We start from the raw sequence: 12,769 nt of genomic DNA, 5'->3' as shown, positions 1-12,769 counted from the left end.
ACTGGGATACGTTAGCAGGAATCAGTATTTCATGGGCAGCCAGGAAACTCAGAGAGGAGGAAGCAACTCTTGGCTTTGTTGGAAGCCCTGCACTGGATCAGATTTTCATTTTTTTCTTTTTATGGTTTTGTTTCTATTTTTTTCTTGCATATATTTTGGGGGGGAGGAGACTGGAAAGATTCCTGTTCTGGAATCTCTCTCTACAAGAGAGCCTCAAATATCTCAAATAAAATAAATAAAAATATCTCAAATAAAAATTAATGACAGAGACACCAAAAAGGTTTTCTAAGGAACAAATGATCAGTGACAAACCACCAGAACCACATGAGAACTGCCTATAACATAAAGAAACTCAAGATTTAACTACCAACTATTTAACTATTTAACTTCTGGCTTAAATTTGCTCTGTTACCAAAGGTGTTCTGGGCAAACATGGAGCAGAAAGCCAAGTAAACTGGTGAAAACTGCTTTAAAGAATAGAATGAGTGCCTTCATAGACAAATATACTTATTGGCAAAGAGAGAAATAGATTTTGTGAAGGAAGTCTTGCCTCATTACATATCAAAATATTTTCTAGAGGCAGCAGTAGGTATACTAACAACAAAAATCCAGGCTATATATATATATAGACTCAAAGGCAAAATCCTAAGCCAAAAGATCTTACGGAAACAGCTGGTATAGAGCAAGAAAGTTTTCAAAAGGATATGTTTAAAAAGCAGCAAAGAGAAGTACATCTTTAAAGAACAAAGAGGTGATAAAGGTGACAGATGTGATTTAATAGGCCAAATACATAAGCAGGGAAACAGAGACAGAGAGGTGGCATGGTTTGTTCTTGCCACCCTCAGAGTCTCAGTGACCTCTGTCCTCACCAGTCCAGTGCCCAGTGCACAGGGTATGCTCCCAGCAGGAAATAGAGACATCTCACAGATGGCTCCCTTTCATCTCCAAAGGCGAAATCTATATACATGGAAGGTGGCCTTTATCAAAGGTGTTTTTCTGACAAAAGGCAAAGATTTAAATACCTGATGACTAGTGGAAAAGCAAACTTTGGAAATTGATTTTTTTCACCACAATGACTTTTTAGATATTTTTCATTTAAAAGATTTGGGCTGAGGAGTCTGAAATACTAAAGGAAAAGTGGGTTTATATTCCAGTTCAAATGTCATCTCAGTTTTGTCCTATGCACTTCTACTAAAGTAAAGAAGAAAGGCACTCCATCCAAAAAGAGATGCTCTAGATTTAGGCGTGAATGACCTTTAAGTTTTTCCACTGCTAATATTCATTCCAGGGAGATTAAAGTGGGGAAAACTATCCCTTTTTGACTCTTCTTATTGACTCTGCAACTCCCTCTCCACCTCAGTCAGCCTTTCTTTCATTATTGAAACTGTGCCTTGTGTATCTCTGTTGGATTTCAAAATTTGGATATGAGAAAAAGAAAACTGCTAGGTTTAAACAAAAGCCTTGGGCTGACAGAGACTGAGAAAAAGCCTCCATCTAGAGTCCAGACAAGGATCCATTGATGTCATGGGTTTGGAACGTCCTGCCCGAGCCCCAAGAAACCCTGCCCTGATCTCATCAAACCTGTGCAGAAGACCTTTTGTGTTTTATCTCTCCCTTTTTATCTCTTCCTTACCTGTTCCCCCCATGTAATACCCCTAAGATAAGATGGGGTTTTCCCCATGAGGAAACTCCTAAAACCCCAAGAAGTGTAACATGGATTTTCCCCTGATGTCATCTCTGTGAAAACCCCGAATTGTGTAAGTCAGGTTTTTCTGTTATGTCATCCCCTGAAACCCCCTGTTTGTAACAAATTGTTACAAACCCTTTAAATATGAACTTGTAAATCCAATAAAGCATTCCAGCTTCTTGCCTCCCTGGGAGCTTTATTGACCTCTGCATATCTCCAGATGTGAGCTGCTCTGGGAACTGCTGGACCACACTTCCATTTCCTCTGTGCCCTGGCAGTGCTCAGAGCACTGAGCAGCAGCTGAGTCAGTGCAGGGGAGGGCAGAGCACGGTGACCTTGCCCCTTCCTGATGCCTTTGCTGGCCATGTGCTGCAACCAGGCTGGGCCAGACGGCCGAGGGACAGTCGGTGTCGTTTCTTGGGATCTCCTCTGCTATAAAACTCAGCTTCGTAGCTACAGCACTGGGGATACAAAAAGGTTATGTTCTCCCAATACCCTTGCCAAACTGGCAAAATTAATTCTAGCACTTTTTGCCGAAAAGTCTCAACTGCCTCTTCTGAAAAATGTTCATGTTGATACCAGGTCAAATATGGGAAGGGGGGGAGGGGGGCTAAAAGGAGAATGGTGCTTCCTAGTGTCCTGCTGTAAAAACAGGAACTGCTTCCAATTCCTCCTGCAGAGCGGTATGATCCAAGATCAAGCAGCTATTTAACTGCTCCTGCTCTCCACAGTTGCCACACTGAGGGAAAACATGAAGAATTGCAGCAGAGGACTGTTATTTTCCATTGAATGGCATGAGAATTTATCTGAAACAATAGGGTGGGTTCCTCATATAAAGTGACAGGTTTTCTATTATGAAAATAACAGGAGATAAACCCCCAAATCCCTATTTCATATAAAAATGTTAGAAGAATTTCAATATGGAATACAGAACATTGAAACTGAGTTCAGTTCTGTTTCAAAAAGAAAGTTCAACCTGCATAAAAAAAGATATATATTCCCCTCTGACTTTTCCTTGAAACACTCTTTATATGTGAGAACAAAATTTAAAAAAAATATTTTCGTACATTGTGGGAACCAGTACAGTGGGATCTCTCTACTGCTATTAGTAGAATTATCCTAGGTATTCAGATAATTTATTTTTATCATGTTCTTTGACCCTAAAAATGATATTAAATTTTAAGAAAATACGCTTTCTGAGAATGAAAAGCAGATGTGTGTCAGTCAACATTTCACATACCTTATGGAATTTGCTTGCCTGAATTTCTAGTCATGCAAGTCCATTGGTTGGTCCAATGGAAAAACACAAAGCTGTAGAAAGACAAACGGAAGAGCTCATGGACTGTTATCATGGAATTTGCTTTTAAGGCTATTCAGAAGATACTGATGAACAATAAATAAAAATATATCCATTCCAAAGAGATTTTCATGTAGTTCTCCCAGTGCAAAACTGTTCTATCTCTGTATGAAATGACAACAGAATTAAAAAAAAAAAAAAAGAAAAGTAGAAATCAAGAATTTCGGTATTAGTATAAAGGAAATTGATAAGTAAGTACTTGGTCTACAAACTAACACAAGAAACTCAATTTACTGTGTGCATTTTGTCCAGTTCAGGCCTATCAATATTTGTTTCACGTTAGCAGATTAGATATAACACATTACCATTTAAAATAGAATGAAATCATGTATCTGTTCCTTCTTGCTATTCATACCACCTATGTTTTTATTGATGTACCATAAAAATCAAGTACATATTATTTTAATTTGGCACTGGCTGAGAAGATGTTTACAGATCATATCAACCAGACCAATGAAATAAAACAAAAATCAGAAGTTATTTTAAGAAATATAAGATACACTCCTCGGATTAATAAAGCAGTGTGTTCTATCTCATTTCTTTCTTCAAGTTTTAAACATAGGAAAGTTAATTATGAGAAGAAGTGTAAGAAAGTAATTAGATTATAATGGAATTATATTTAGGGGAAATAAATCTTTATAAAAATCCTACAGGCTACAGAAAGGCCCCAGGAGATGTGAGTGGAGCTGTTAGGAGGCCTTAACTATAATGTCAATTTATTTGCGTCCAGCTGTGCTTATTGAACAATGATTAGAAAGGAAAATTGCCTACAAGATATTTACCGGGTATGTAAATCAATACTCTTCCCTCCCAGGAAGCCAGAAATCTGCTGGCCATAAACCAGTAGATTCCAGGCATCCTGAACATGGCGCTGGGAACAGGGAGTTCCTGTGTTTAACAAGCTATAGGAGCACTCCGAGCAGTGCATGTGTGTGGTGGGGAAAACAAGTGGTTTTCCCCCTGGAGTTAAAAAAATGGTAACCCCTGAGGGGGTTACCCAATCGGCGCCCCTGCAAAATTTAAACATATCACACCAGAACGGAAAAGAAGGATGATGATGCAGTTATGGAAGAAGTGACCATGTTTTAGGCCAAGAGGGGAGAAGAGCCAGGAGCCCTGCTGGGAGCTGGGCCCCCCCACCCAGCTCCCGGCTGGGGGGCTGCAGGAACTTGGAACAGTGTTAGACTGGGCCAAGTATCTGTAGCTAAGAGCTGGGGGAAGTTTCCTTGCTGTGAGTGGACAGCCAGAGATACTGAAAGCAGTAATGGAGCAGCAGTGAATGAAGAACTGTGGCAGAAGGCCAAGAAGATAAGAAACAAGCAGCAAAGTCAGCATGCAGCTAAGCAGAGACACACAGAGATGTCTGATGGAGAGAGAGAGAGAGAGAGAGAGAGAGAAAGCTCAACAGAGACAGTTTTGGGGTAAGAACTGAATCAATGCTTCCCAAAACCCCTTTGAGACCCCTCCTAGGAGGAGGGGGTGGACTCCTACTTGGTGGAAGTCCTAAAATGCAGCATGCACTGCAGAGAGGAGCTGAGAAGCTCGTAGACGTCCTGGAAGCTGGACCGGGACGGTCGGACAGAATGCGGAGGAGGTGACCTTGTTCCTCCCCCGCTGCTGCTGCCGCCAAGCTGGCAGCTGAGACAGAGCAGAGGAGCTCTGATAGAATGCTTAGGGCAAGGACTGAACTGAAAGCTGCCCTAAAAATTCTGATTCGGGGGGTAAATCCCTTGAGGAAGAGACTGTCACAAAGACCCCTGCACTTCATGATATGATGTGGTGAGGCGAGCTTTTGTCCCGGCTTCGCAGTCCACGGGAGAGAGAGACCTTCACTTGGAGTCGAAGGGCCGAGGGGTGAGAGGAGACTCCCTTGCGTGTAATGGAAAGAGATCCAACTACAACAACTCCAGCTATGACTGCTGCATTGAAGAGAGAGACACTGCTGCCCTGAAAGTGGAAAGGCTCTTTTCTTCTTCCCTTCTGGACTCTTACTGGAGGGAAAAGAGATTTGATCCACTGTAAATATTGCTTTATCATAGGAGAGATAGTTAGGATTATGTATATAATGTATTATAATATTTATTTGTGCAATAATTGTAATATAATACCCTTTCCCCCATATTGAGTTTTGTGTTGTGTCTGGAAAATCCCTCTCACACTGGGGTGAGTTGTGGGAGGGGGGCTTGGACTCGGAAATTGGATTTTTGGGTGTTTCAAACCACGACAACGTGTAACAACCATGGGAATTTTCCACAGGCGGAAGGGAGAGGAAGCACTTCAGGGCACAACTGCCAGGAAGAAAAAAAAAATTCTCCAGTTTTGGATAAAAGCAACAAAAAAGTGTAAAGAGAGCACATGCCACCCCGGAAAGGAGACAAAGGAAAGGTCCTACTAGGATTTCACCTATTTGACTGACTGCAGCAGCTGGAACCCGAAACAGAAGGGGATCTGATTGCATCCCTGAGGCTGCTGGGGGTGTGCCACACACAGGAGCTGTGGTAAAAGTCTGCACAAATTGCAGCTGGACAGAGGTTTAATTCACATGCAACTCAACTTACACTGATGGTAAGTTATCCAAGAGTACGAAACTACGGAACCTCCCCATACATTTTCCTCAACATATTCTTGTACCAGGTACCTGAAATAACACATCTCTAGTTGCATGTTGGCTGTTCAGGAGCCTGGCTGCTGTAATCCCTTTCAAGGCTGCTTTATCGTGGGGGAAAAGTCTTACAATACACTCTCCACAGCACCACTCACACCTTGCAAGAGTGACAGAGTGGTAAAGACAATGGCTTCTCACTGAAATACTGTTTTGTTTGATTTAGAGTATTTTATATGACAATCCAGTCTCACTGGACAGGGTAATTAATTTAAGCTAGTCATAATGTCACTTGAATCTGAGCTCTGAATGTAGGGCTTGAAATCCCTTTCTTGAGTTTCTCCAAACCTTGAACACCTGTTCAAGGCACTCTTGCTTTCAAAGAGTTTGGAGAAAAAAAACCTGATGTGGATGATTCATTCAGTGACAGCAATGAAGCCTTTCCTGTGAGTTCTTCAGCATTAGGCTTTTTTTTTTTTTTAATTTTTCAAATTATTCTCTTATGAGGAAGAAGTGCCCTAGAGAAAAGCATTTGAAGATCCTAACTGCTACAGCCTTAGTAAAGCTTAATTCAATCCAATGCTGTTAACACTACTGGCATTAACAAAGAAAAATACACAGCTGCAGCTAGATATGCCATTTGGGAACTGTCTGCTGTAAAAGTTTCAGCCTAGTGAAATAAAAAGGCTGATCTCAGGGACCCTAAAAGAGATAGAGACACAATCCAGAGGGAGTTATGAGTTAATGAAAGTTCTGACAGTTTTTATGAGACTCCCTGAAATACCAGAATTTTTGTCAAATATTTCTCTGTTGCCATCCATATTCTACTGGATGAATTTACCAAAGCTGAAGAATTTCTCTAAATTAGCAAAAAATAATGACAACTGGGATAACATTAACACCTGGGCTTTTCCAAATGAAAACATTGAATATAAAGAAATACTTTTTGTCACATGAGGCTACAAAAATAGTGGAAAACCCAAACCTAGAGGTGTTTAAAAGCTGGTAATGGATGGTAGTGCAATATCCACCTAAGTAGAAAACAAGCCATGATATTAATGAATCAACTCTTACATTGCCTCAGGCAAAAAGAGGAGCATATATATGAAGTAGGTGTGCTTTATTTGAAGATTAAGGGAGGGAGTTCATAGCTATGCAAATCAAACTACAAGACAGAAGGAATACAATTTATGCATTCTGTAGCAACAGCAATAACAGCTGTATCAATGGTTGATTTTTAGTCACGGTGTCTGAACTACTTCTATCACTCTCAGTTAGGAACATCCTGCCAGTCTTTGAATTACCTGACCATTAATCCTGCCTTCCCTGATGTGTTACCACATCACAAATAACGTCACTGAGCAGAGCTTTTTCACCCCAAGCTCTTAACACTCCTCTGTAATTTCCATTTTACAGAGAGGAGGAACAGAGAAGTGACTTGTTTATGGAATCAACTACACTGAATTCAGCCTCCTAAAACCCTTTGAATACACAGCCTGTCTGAGCAAAGAGTCAGGATGCAGCTTGAAACTTGAAAGGAATGTGCCATTTCCTGCTAGCAGGGAGATGAAGCATTCCCCTCTGCTGCCCTGGCAGGTCCCATTTGGCAAATGAGCACATGTCCATGTGCAGAACAGCAGAGAATCAGACATGCAGACACCACACTGCTGCACTGGGCTTTCAGCAACCTTTTCAGTCTGCCTGCTTTCCCCAAAATTGTTCGGTCTTCTCCAAAGCAGGTCTTGTAGGGTGTACAACAAAGCACTACAAGGGACAAAGGCCAGCACAGGGGGAAACCTTGCAGAGCTGGTTTCTCTGAGAGAAGAAAGCAGCACAACCACCAGCTTAACAAATTCCACTGTGCTTACCTTGTGAATATTTCTGTTTGACTGGATTGTTTATGGATTAAGAAGAAATTACCCTAACGCTGCTATTTCTATCAATCATAATTCCATCGCTACTCTTATATAATCTATAAAATCCTTAAAATTTCTATAAACATGACAGTTCCTTGTTATATGTTTTGTATTCTGAGCCTGGTAAATTATCTGGATGACATTCAAGTTTGGACTGTCTTTTTCTGTGATTGAGTTTGATTGCTCTCACTCATGAGCATGTTCACACCATTTTATTTTTACTGAGTAACTGAATGATTAAGTTCTAAGACATACAGGATGCACCACAGTCCCTAGTGTGCTAGAGAGACAGACAAGAACAATGTAGAGCATGAATACATGCTTCTATTATAAAAGCAAATGTCATTTGCACACAGTGAATTAGGTTTAAAGAGATACATTAAGTTCTAGAGTAAGCAGATTTTGCAGTGTTCATTGTATATTATTTTGATATCTCGAGAGTGGCTAATTCTAAGCAGTATATTGGGCAGCTCCTAAGTCTTGAGGTCATTATGGAATTTCTAGGCACAACTAGATTATTTATTTGATGAAATTTCTCTAAGGCACTTTTTTCCTCCGGAATTCATCATCGTGTCACTCAGGGAAAAAAAAGCTGACATTAAGTGGTGTTTAGATTGTATTCAACAATTCATTGCTTCAGTGACAATCGCATTCCTTGTAGAGACACAAAAACCAGAACAACGACAACAATCTTGTTGACTTCTCAACATGAGCTGTCTGATGAATATTCTACATAGAGGAAAGCAAACTAAAAAAAAAACCCCAAGCAATTAGTGGATAAGCTCTAATTGCATAAATAAGGCTAATTATACAGACAGGAAATCTTTTCAGTTCAGAAAATCAGATGCTAAACATTCCTCCCATTCACAGAAAAAGCCTTCCTACCATGCAAACAAGCAAGCACATGAAAACCAGTGCTCATCAGACTGATTCTTCTGTAAAGAACCTCCTTGCTCTGTAAAGGAAGAAAAAATGTTAACTCAGTTTTTCCATCCTGGAGACCCACATGGATGCTACTGTAGCGAGAGCCTGTGCTTTGGAGGTGAAGGACATGGGAGAAGGGAAAAAGAGAGTAACTGCAAATTGCTGTTGTACTCAGGATGTAGCAGCAGAGGCAGCAGATGGTGTTTCAGAGCCGTGCAGGCTACACAGAGCAGGGTATTTCAGGAAAACTGGGCAAGTTATTTTTACTGAAGGTCCCAAAATCACAGAATCCTAGAATGGTTTGAGTTGGAAGGGACCTTAAAGACCATCCAGTTCCAACCCCTCTGCCGTGGGCAGGGACACCTTCCACTATCCCAGGTTCCTCCAAGCCCCATCCAACCTGGCCCTGAAAACTTCCAGGGATGGATCATCCACAGCTTCTCCAGGCAAGCTGTACCACGGCCTCACCACCCTCATAGGGAAGAATTTATTCCTAATATCTAATCTAAACCTGCCCTCTATTGGTTTAAATTCATTACCCCTTGCCCTATCACTACATGTCCTTGCAAAAAAAATCTTGTAGGCCCCTCTGGGTAATGCAAGGCTGATAAAGTAAAAATAAATGTGCAAGTTCCTTTATAACACACGATAAAGGTGTGTTGCAGGAAAGGTTCAGCCCTGAGCTCTCCAGCAGCTGACTTGCCCCAAAAAGCAATTCCCCACAGCGTGACACCACCGACAGCCAACCTGTGCCTTGAGTACTACCACGTAACTCCATCATAGAGCTGAGAGAAAATCTGGTGTCATCTAAGAACCACCTCCCTGCCCCAGCTGCTGCACTCCCAGCAGCAGGCACTACACCAGGTTAGAACCCACAGCATGGACACAAACACACGGGGTGCCAACTTTGACCTAAGAGACCACAGGACCGAGGGACTAAAATTGACCAGTATTTACTGTGGCAGCATATCCAACATACACTTAATTGCTAAATTGAACATTAAATAATATTTGTTGAAGTGCTTTTTACACTGTCTTTTTATTTTCATTTGCCAACTTGAAGTGTATGTGTGTGTATATATATTTCAACACGCACTTAATTTCATTAAATTATTTCTTTGGTTGTGACACCATAGCTGCACGAGAGCAGAGGAAAGACTGGATAATTAGAGTGAAAGTTGAATGTTTAGACCATTATTCCAATAACTAAGTTCAATTTCTACAAATTCTACAAGAAAATATTTAATACTATTTAAAACCTCTTTCATGTCATACTTGCATTCCAAGCGGTAAGTACACAGTTGCTGCCAATATTTCTGTTCTGCTATATACAATAAAGTAGAAATGCTGATAATATGCTCATTAAAGCAGTCAAAAAACATTTATTACTTGAATACTACATTCCTAGTATTTGTATTTAATAAGAAAGAAGCAGACCACTCCTACATAGAAAACATCTCAGTACTGAGGGAACCTCTTAGTTTTGAAATCCGAATTCCTGCCCCCACCAAGTTTCAAGGCCTGTTTGAGCTGGTACTTACTGGCTTTGGCAAAAGTGCTCTAAAGCAGTAAAAACGACCCTGGATTTCTAGAGAGCACTGCCAGCTGCTGAAGTTACTGAGAGCTGTCACTGAGCTGTGACAAGCAGTGGCTGCCACAGACACTCTGGAAGTTAGACCACCCAGCAGGGAAAACAGGAAGAAGTCTCACGAAATAGGACGTGTGCACTGGTAAAAATTTGTTTTCATCAGTCAGTCAAATGAACAGAGCACACAATACCCAGATTTTCTAACTTCCTGCAGCACATTGTCCCTCTGTCCCTCATACTCTACCTGGACCAAGTGCTCCCACACACTTGATGCTTCACCAGAGGGACTGAGACAGACAAGAACTAAACTGATATACTTGACTTCTGCAACGCCACTTCCTTGTCCACAATCTGAGTGATGGGCCAGACAGATTCCACAGGATGTATCAAGCCTTGAAAATTGCTCTGAAAATGGACAGCTATTCCTGGATATTCCTTGTCTGACAACATAAACACGTACCTAGGATGACACATTACTGGCTATCCAAGTGTATGAGAGCATGAATCTATGAAAACAGCAACAAGCTTTCCCTGACTGTTGGTGAGTGCTGCTGTTCTCAGTGTGTCCTCTTGGTGAATTCTCCTTTCCTACCACACAATGTGCAGGGCATGAGGAGGAGACCACAGCTACCGTCATCCACACTGGTTCCTTCTCATTACTCATTTCATATCCCCTTCTCCTTCTTTAAGCGATTGCAGTACAAGATCAAAACTCTGATGTGGAGCTTCAGTCAGGTCTTGGTAATTCTCAACTAAGAAAAAAGTATTTTTTGCAGACGCAAAACCATCTCTTTTTTTTCTTCTTTTTTTTTTTTTTAATTTTTATTTTTTCCCCAGCATGAAACACACCAGTGAGATACACTGAGGCTGCCCTTCAGAGACTGTCCTGGTTTCACCCCAGCCAGCAGCTTAGCCCAACACAGCCACTCACTCATTTCCCCCTGGTGGGATGGGGGAAGAGAATCAGAAGAGTAACAGTGAGAAAACTCACTGGTTGAGATAAAGACAGTTTAGTAGGTAAAGCAAAAGCAGTGCAAGGAAAGCGAAACAAGGAATTCATTCCTCACTTCCCATGTGCAGGCAGGTGCCCAGCCGTCCCCAGGACAACAGGGCTCCATCACACAGAAGGGTGACTTGGGAAGACAAACACCAGCCTTGTGAATGTTCCCCTCTTCCTTCTTCCCCTGGCTTTGTGTGCTATGCATGACCCAATATGGTCTGGGATGCCCCTTTTGGGTCACTTGGGGTCAGCTGCCCTGGCTCTGTCCCCTCCCAGCTCCTTGTGCCAACCCAGCCTCCTCGCTGGTGGGGTCAAGTAAGGGGCAGAAAAGCCTTGGCTCTCTGTGGGCTCTGCGTGGGCTCTGCTCAGCAACAAGAAAAACATCCCTGAATTATCAGCTGTGTTCAGCACAAATCCAAAACATGGGCCATACTGGCCACTGAAGAAAATTAACTCTACACCAGTCAAAACCAGCACAGAGACACAGCCTGAACAACAGCAGAACAGTGAAGATATCCCATTACCTGCCTGACTGAAGCTAATCAGCAGATTTGTTCACTCTGAATCAAGTCAACTAGAAATCACTGCCTTACCCTGTTGGGTAGATTCCTATTTCCAGGTAAATCCATGTAGGGTCAAGCACTGCTCAGTGTGACCAAAGGTGACCAAAGTGTTGCCTCTGTCTCTGTGGGGAGTCATCTCACAGAGGAGCTGAAAAGAGTGATGATAAAGGTTTATCTAGTTCATAACAGTCAAGACTAATTCAGAAGACTTTCCACTTTACATAACAGCACTTTTTCAATCTACTTTACCAAAGCAATGCCTGAAAACTATAAATGAACTAGGTTTAGAGCTCTTACATCAGGTGAAAAACATGGTAGGCACTGCATAAGTCAAAATACTGATTCAATATAAATTCACACTGTGGTTCAAATGTGGTAACCTGGTAGTCTTTTTTTTGTTCCCTGAAGAGTTAGCTTTGTACCATAGAGTTTCTCCCAGTGCCTCATCCAACCTTGCCATTGTATCATTATGCTTGACCTGGCGTCATTTGCTGTTCTACAGTCGACTTGAAAACTTGAAACCCATTCAGACTTCCTATAGCACATGGTGGGTGAGTGGAAAGAACTGGATCCTTGTGCTGCACGTCAGATCAGCTTGGTGTGTCAGGCTGCAGGTGCCTGGTAAAATCATGGAAGCACAGCCTACTTCCAGCCACAATTGCAGCTCTTCTGCCTTGATTTCGTACTAGAAAACAGCTTGCTTCCTAATTGCTGACACACGTCTGCTGATTATGTTCAGAGCCTTGAAGCTGTCTATATCCTACTCTGCAGTACTGAGAGGAACAGCTCTGTTTAAATGTATTGATAATTTACCAGGTGTATTGCAGAGGTGACTAATGATTTCTTGCAACCTGCTGATGCTCTCTTAGCCACACAATTATCTCCCCCAGCTGCTTTTATACAAAATGATGGGATCCTTACCAGGCACCAGGGAGGAGCTGGCAGAACGTCTGTTCTGTTACATATTGTTCTTAGGCACCTTAATTTATGGGACTGGTTTAGGTCAGGACCACTTAGAGATACAAAGGAAACTGTCAGCAGCTTTTACCTGGGATTTTGCAAGAACCCGTTTTCACTAAGGTTTGTCTTCTATTGGTTACAGTGATTTCCTCTACTATCCCTTATTTCCTCA

At 41.7% G+C, this 12,769-nt stretch overlaps 1 long non-coding RNA gene across 3 annotated transcripts in view; it reads right to left on the bottom strand.

The window, feature by feature from the left end:
- LOC116790564 overlaps positions 1–11,787 on the bottom strand; it is a 103,658-nt gene extending 91,871 nt beyond the window's left edge. The window contains exons 1-4 of one of the 3 annotated variants that reach the window (XR_004358402.1): positions 11,668–11,787; positions 10,319–10,514; positions 8,448–8,517; positions 2,928–2,998 (exon numbers count right to left, since the gene is read on the bottom strand). This is a non-coding gene — a long non-coding RNA (uncharacterized LOC116790564). Of the gene's footprint in view, positions 1–2,927; positions 2,999–8,447; positions 8,518–10,318; positions 10,535–11,667 lie in introns of all 3 variants that reach the window. The other 2 variants (XR_004358401.1, XR_004358403.1) reach the window with 2 other exon arrangements.
- Between the last annotated feature and the right edge of the window lie 982 nt (positions 11,788–12,769).

Source organism: Chiroxiphia lanceolata, chromosome 8 (assembly GCF_009829145.1).
Source record: "Chiroxiphia lanceolata isolate bChiLan1 chromosome 8, bChiLan1.pri, whole genome shotgun sequence".
NCBI classification, from domain to species: domain Eukaryota; kingdom Metazoa; phylum Chordata; class Aves; order Passeriformes; family Pipridae; genus Chiroxiphia; species Chiroxiphia lanceolata.
The sequence above is the reverse complement of the archived record's forward strand: the minus strand, read 5'-3'. Positions and strand labels throughout refer to the sequence as shown.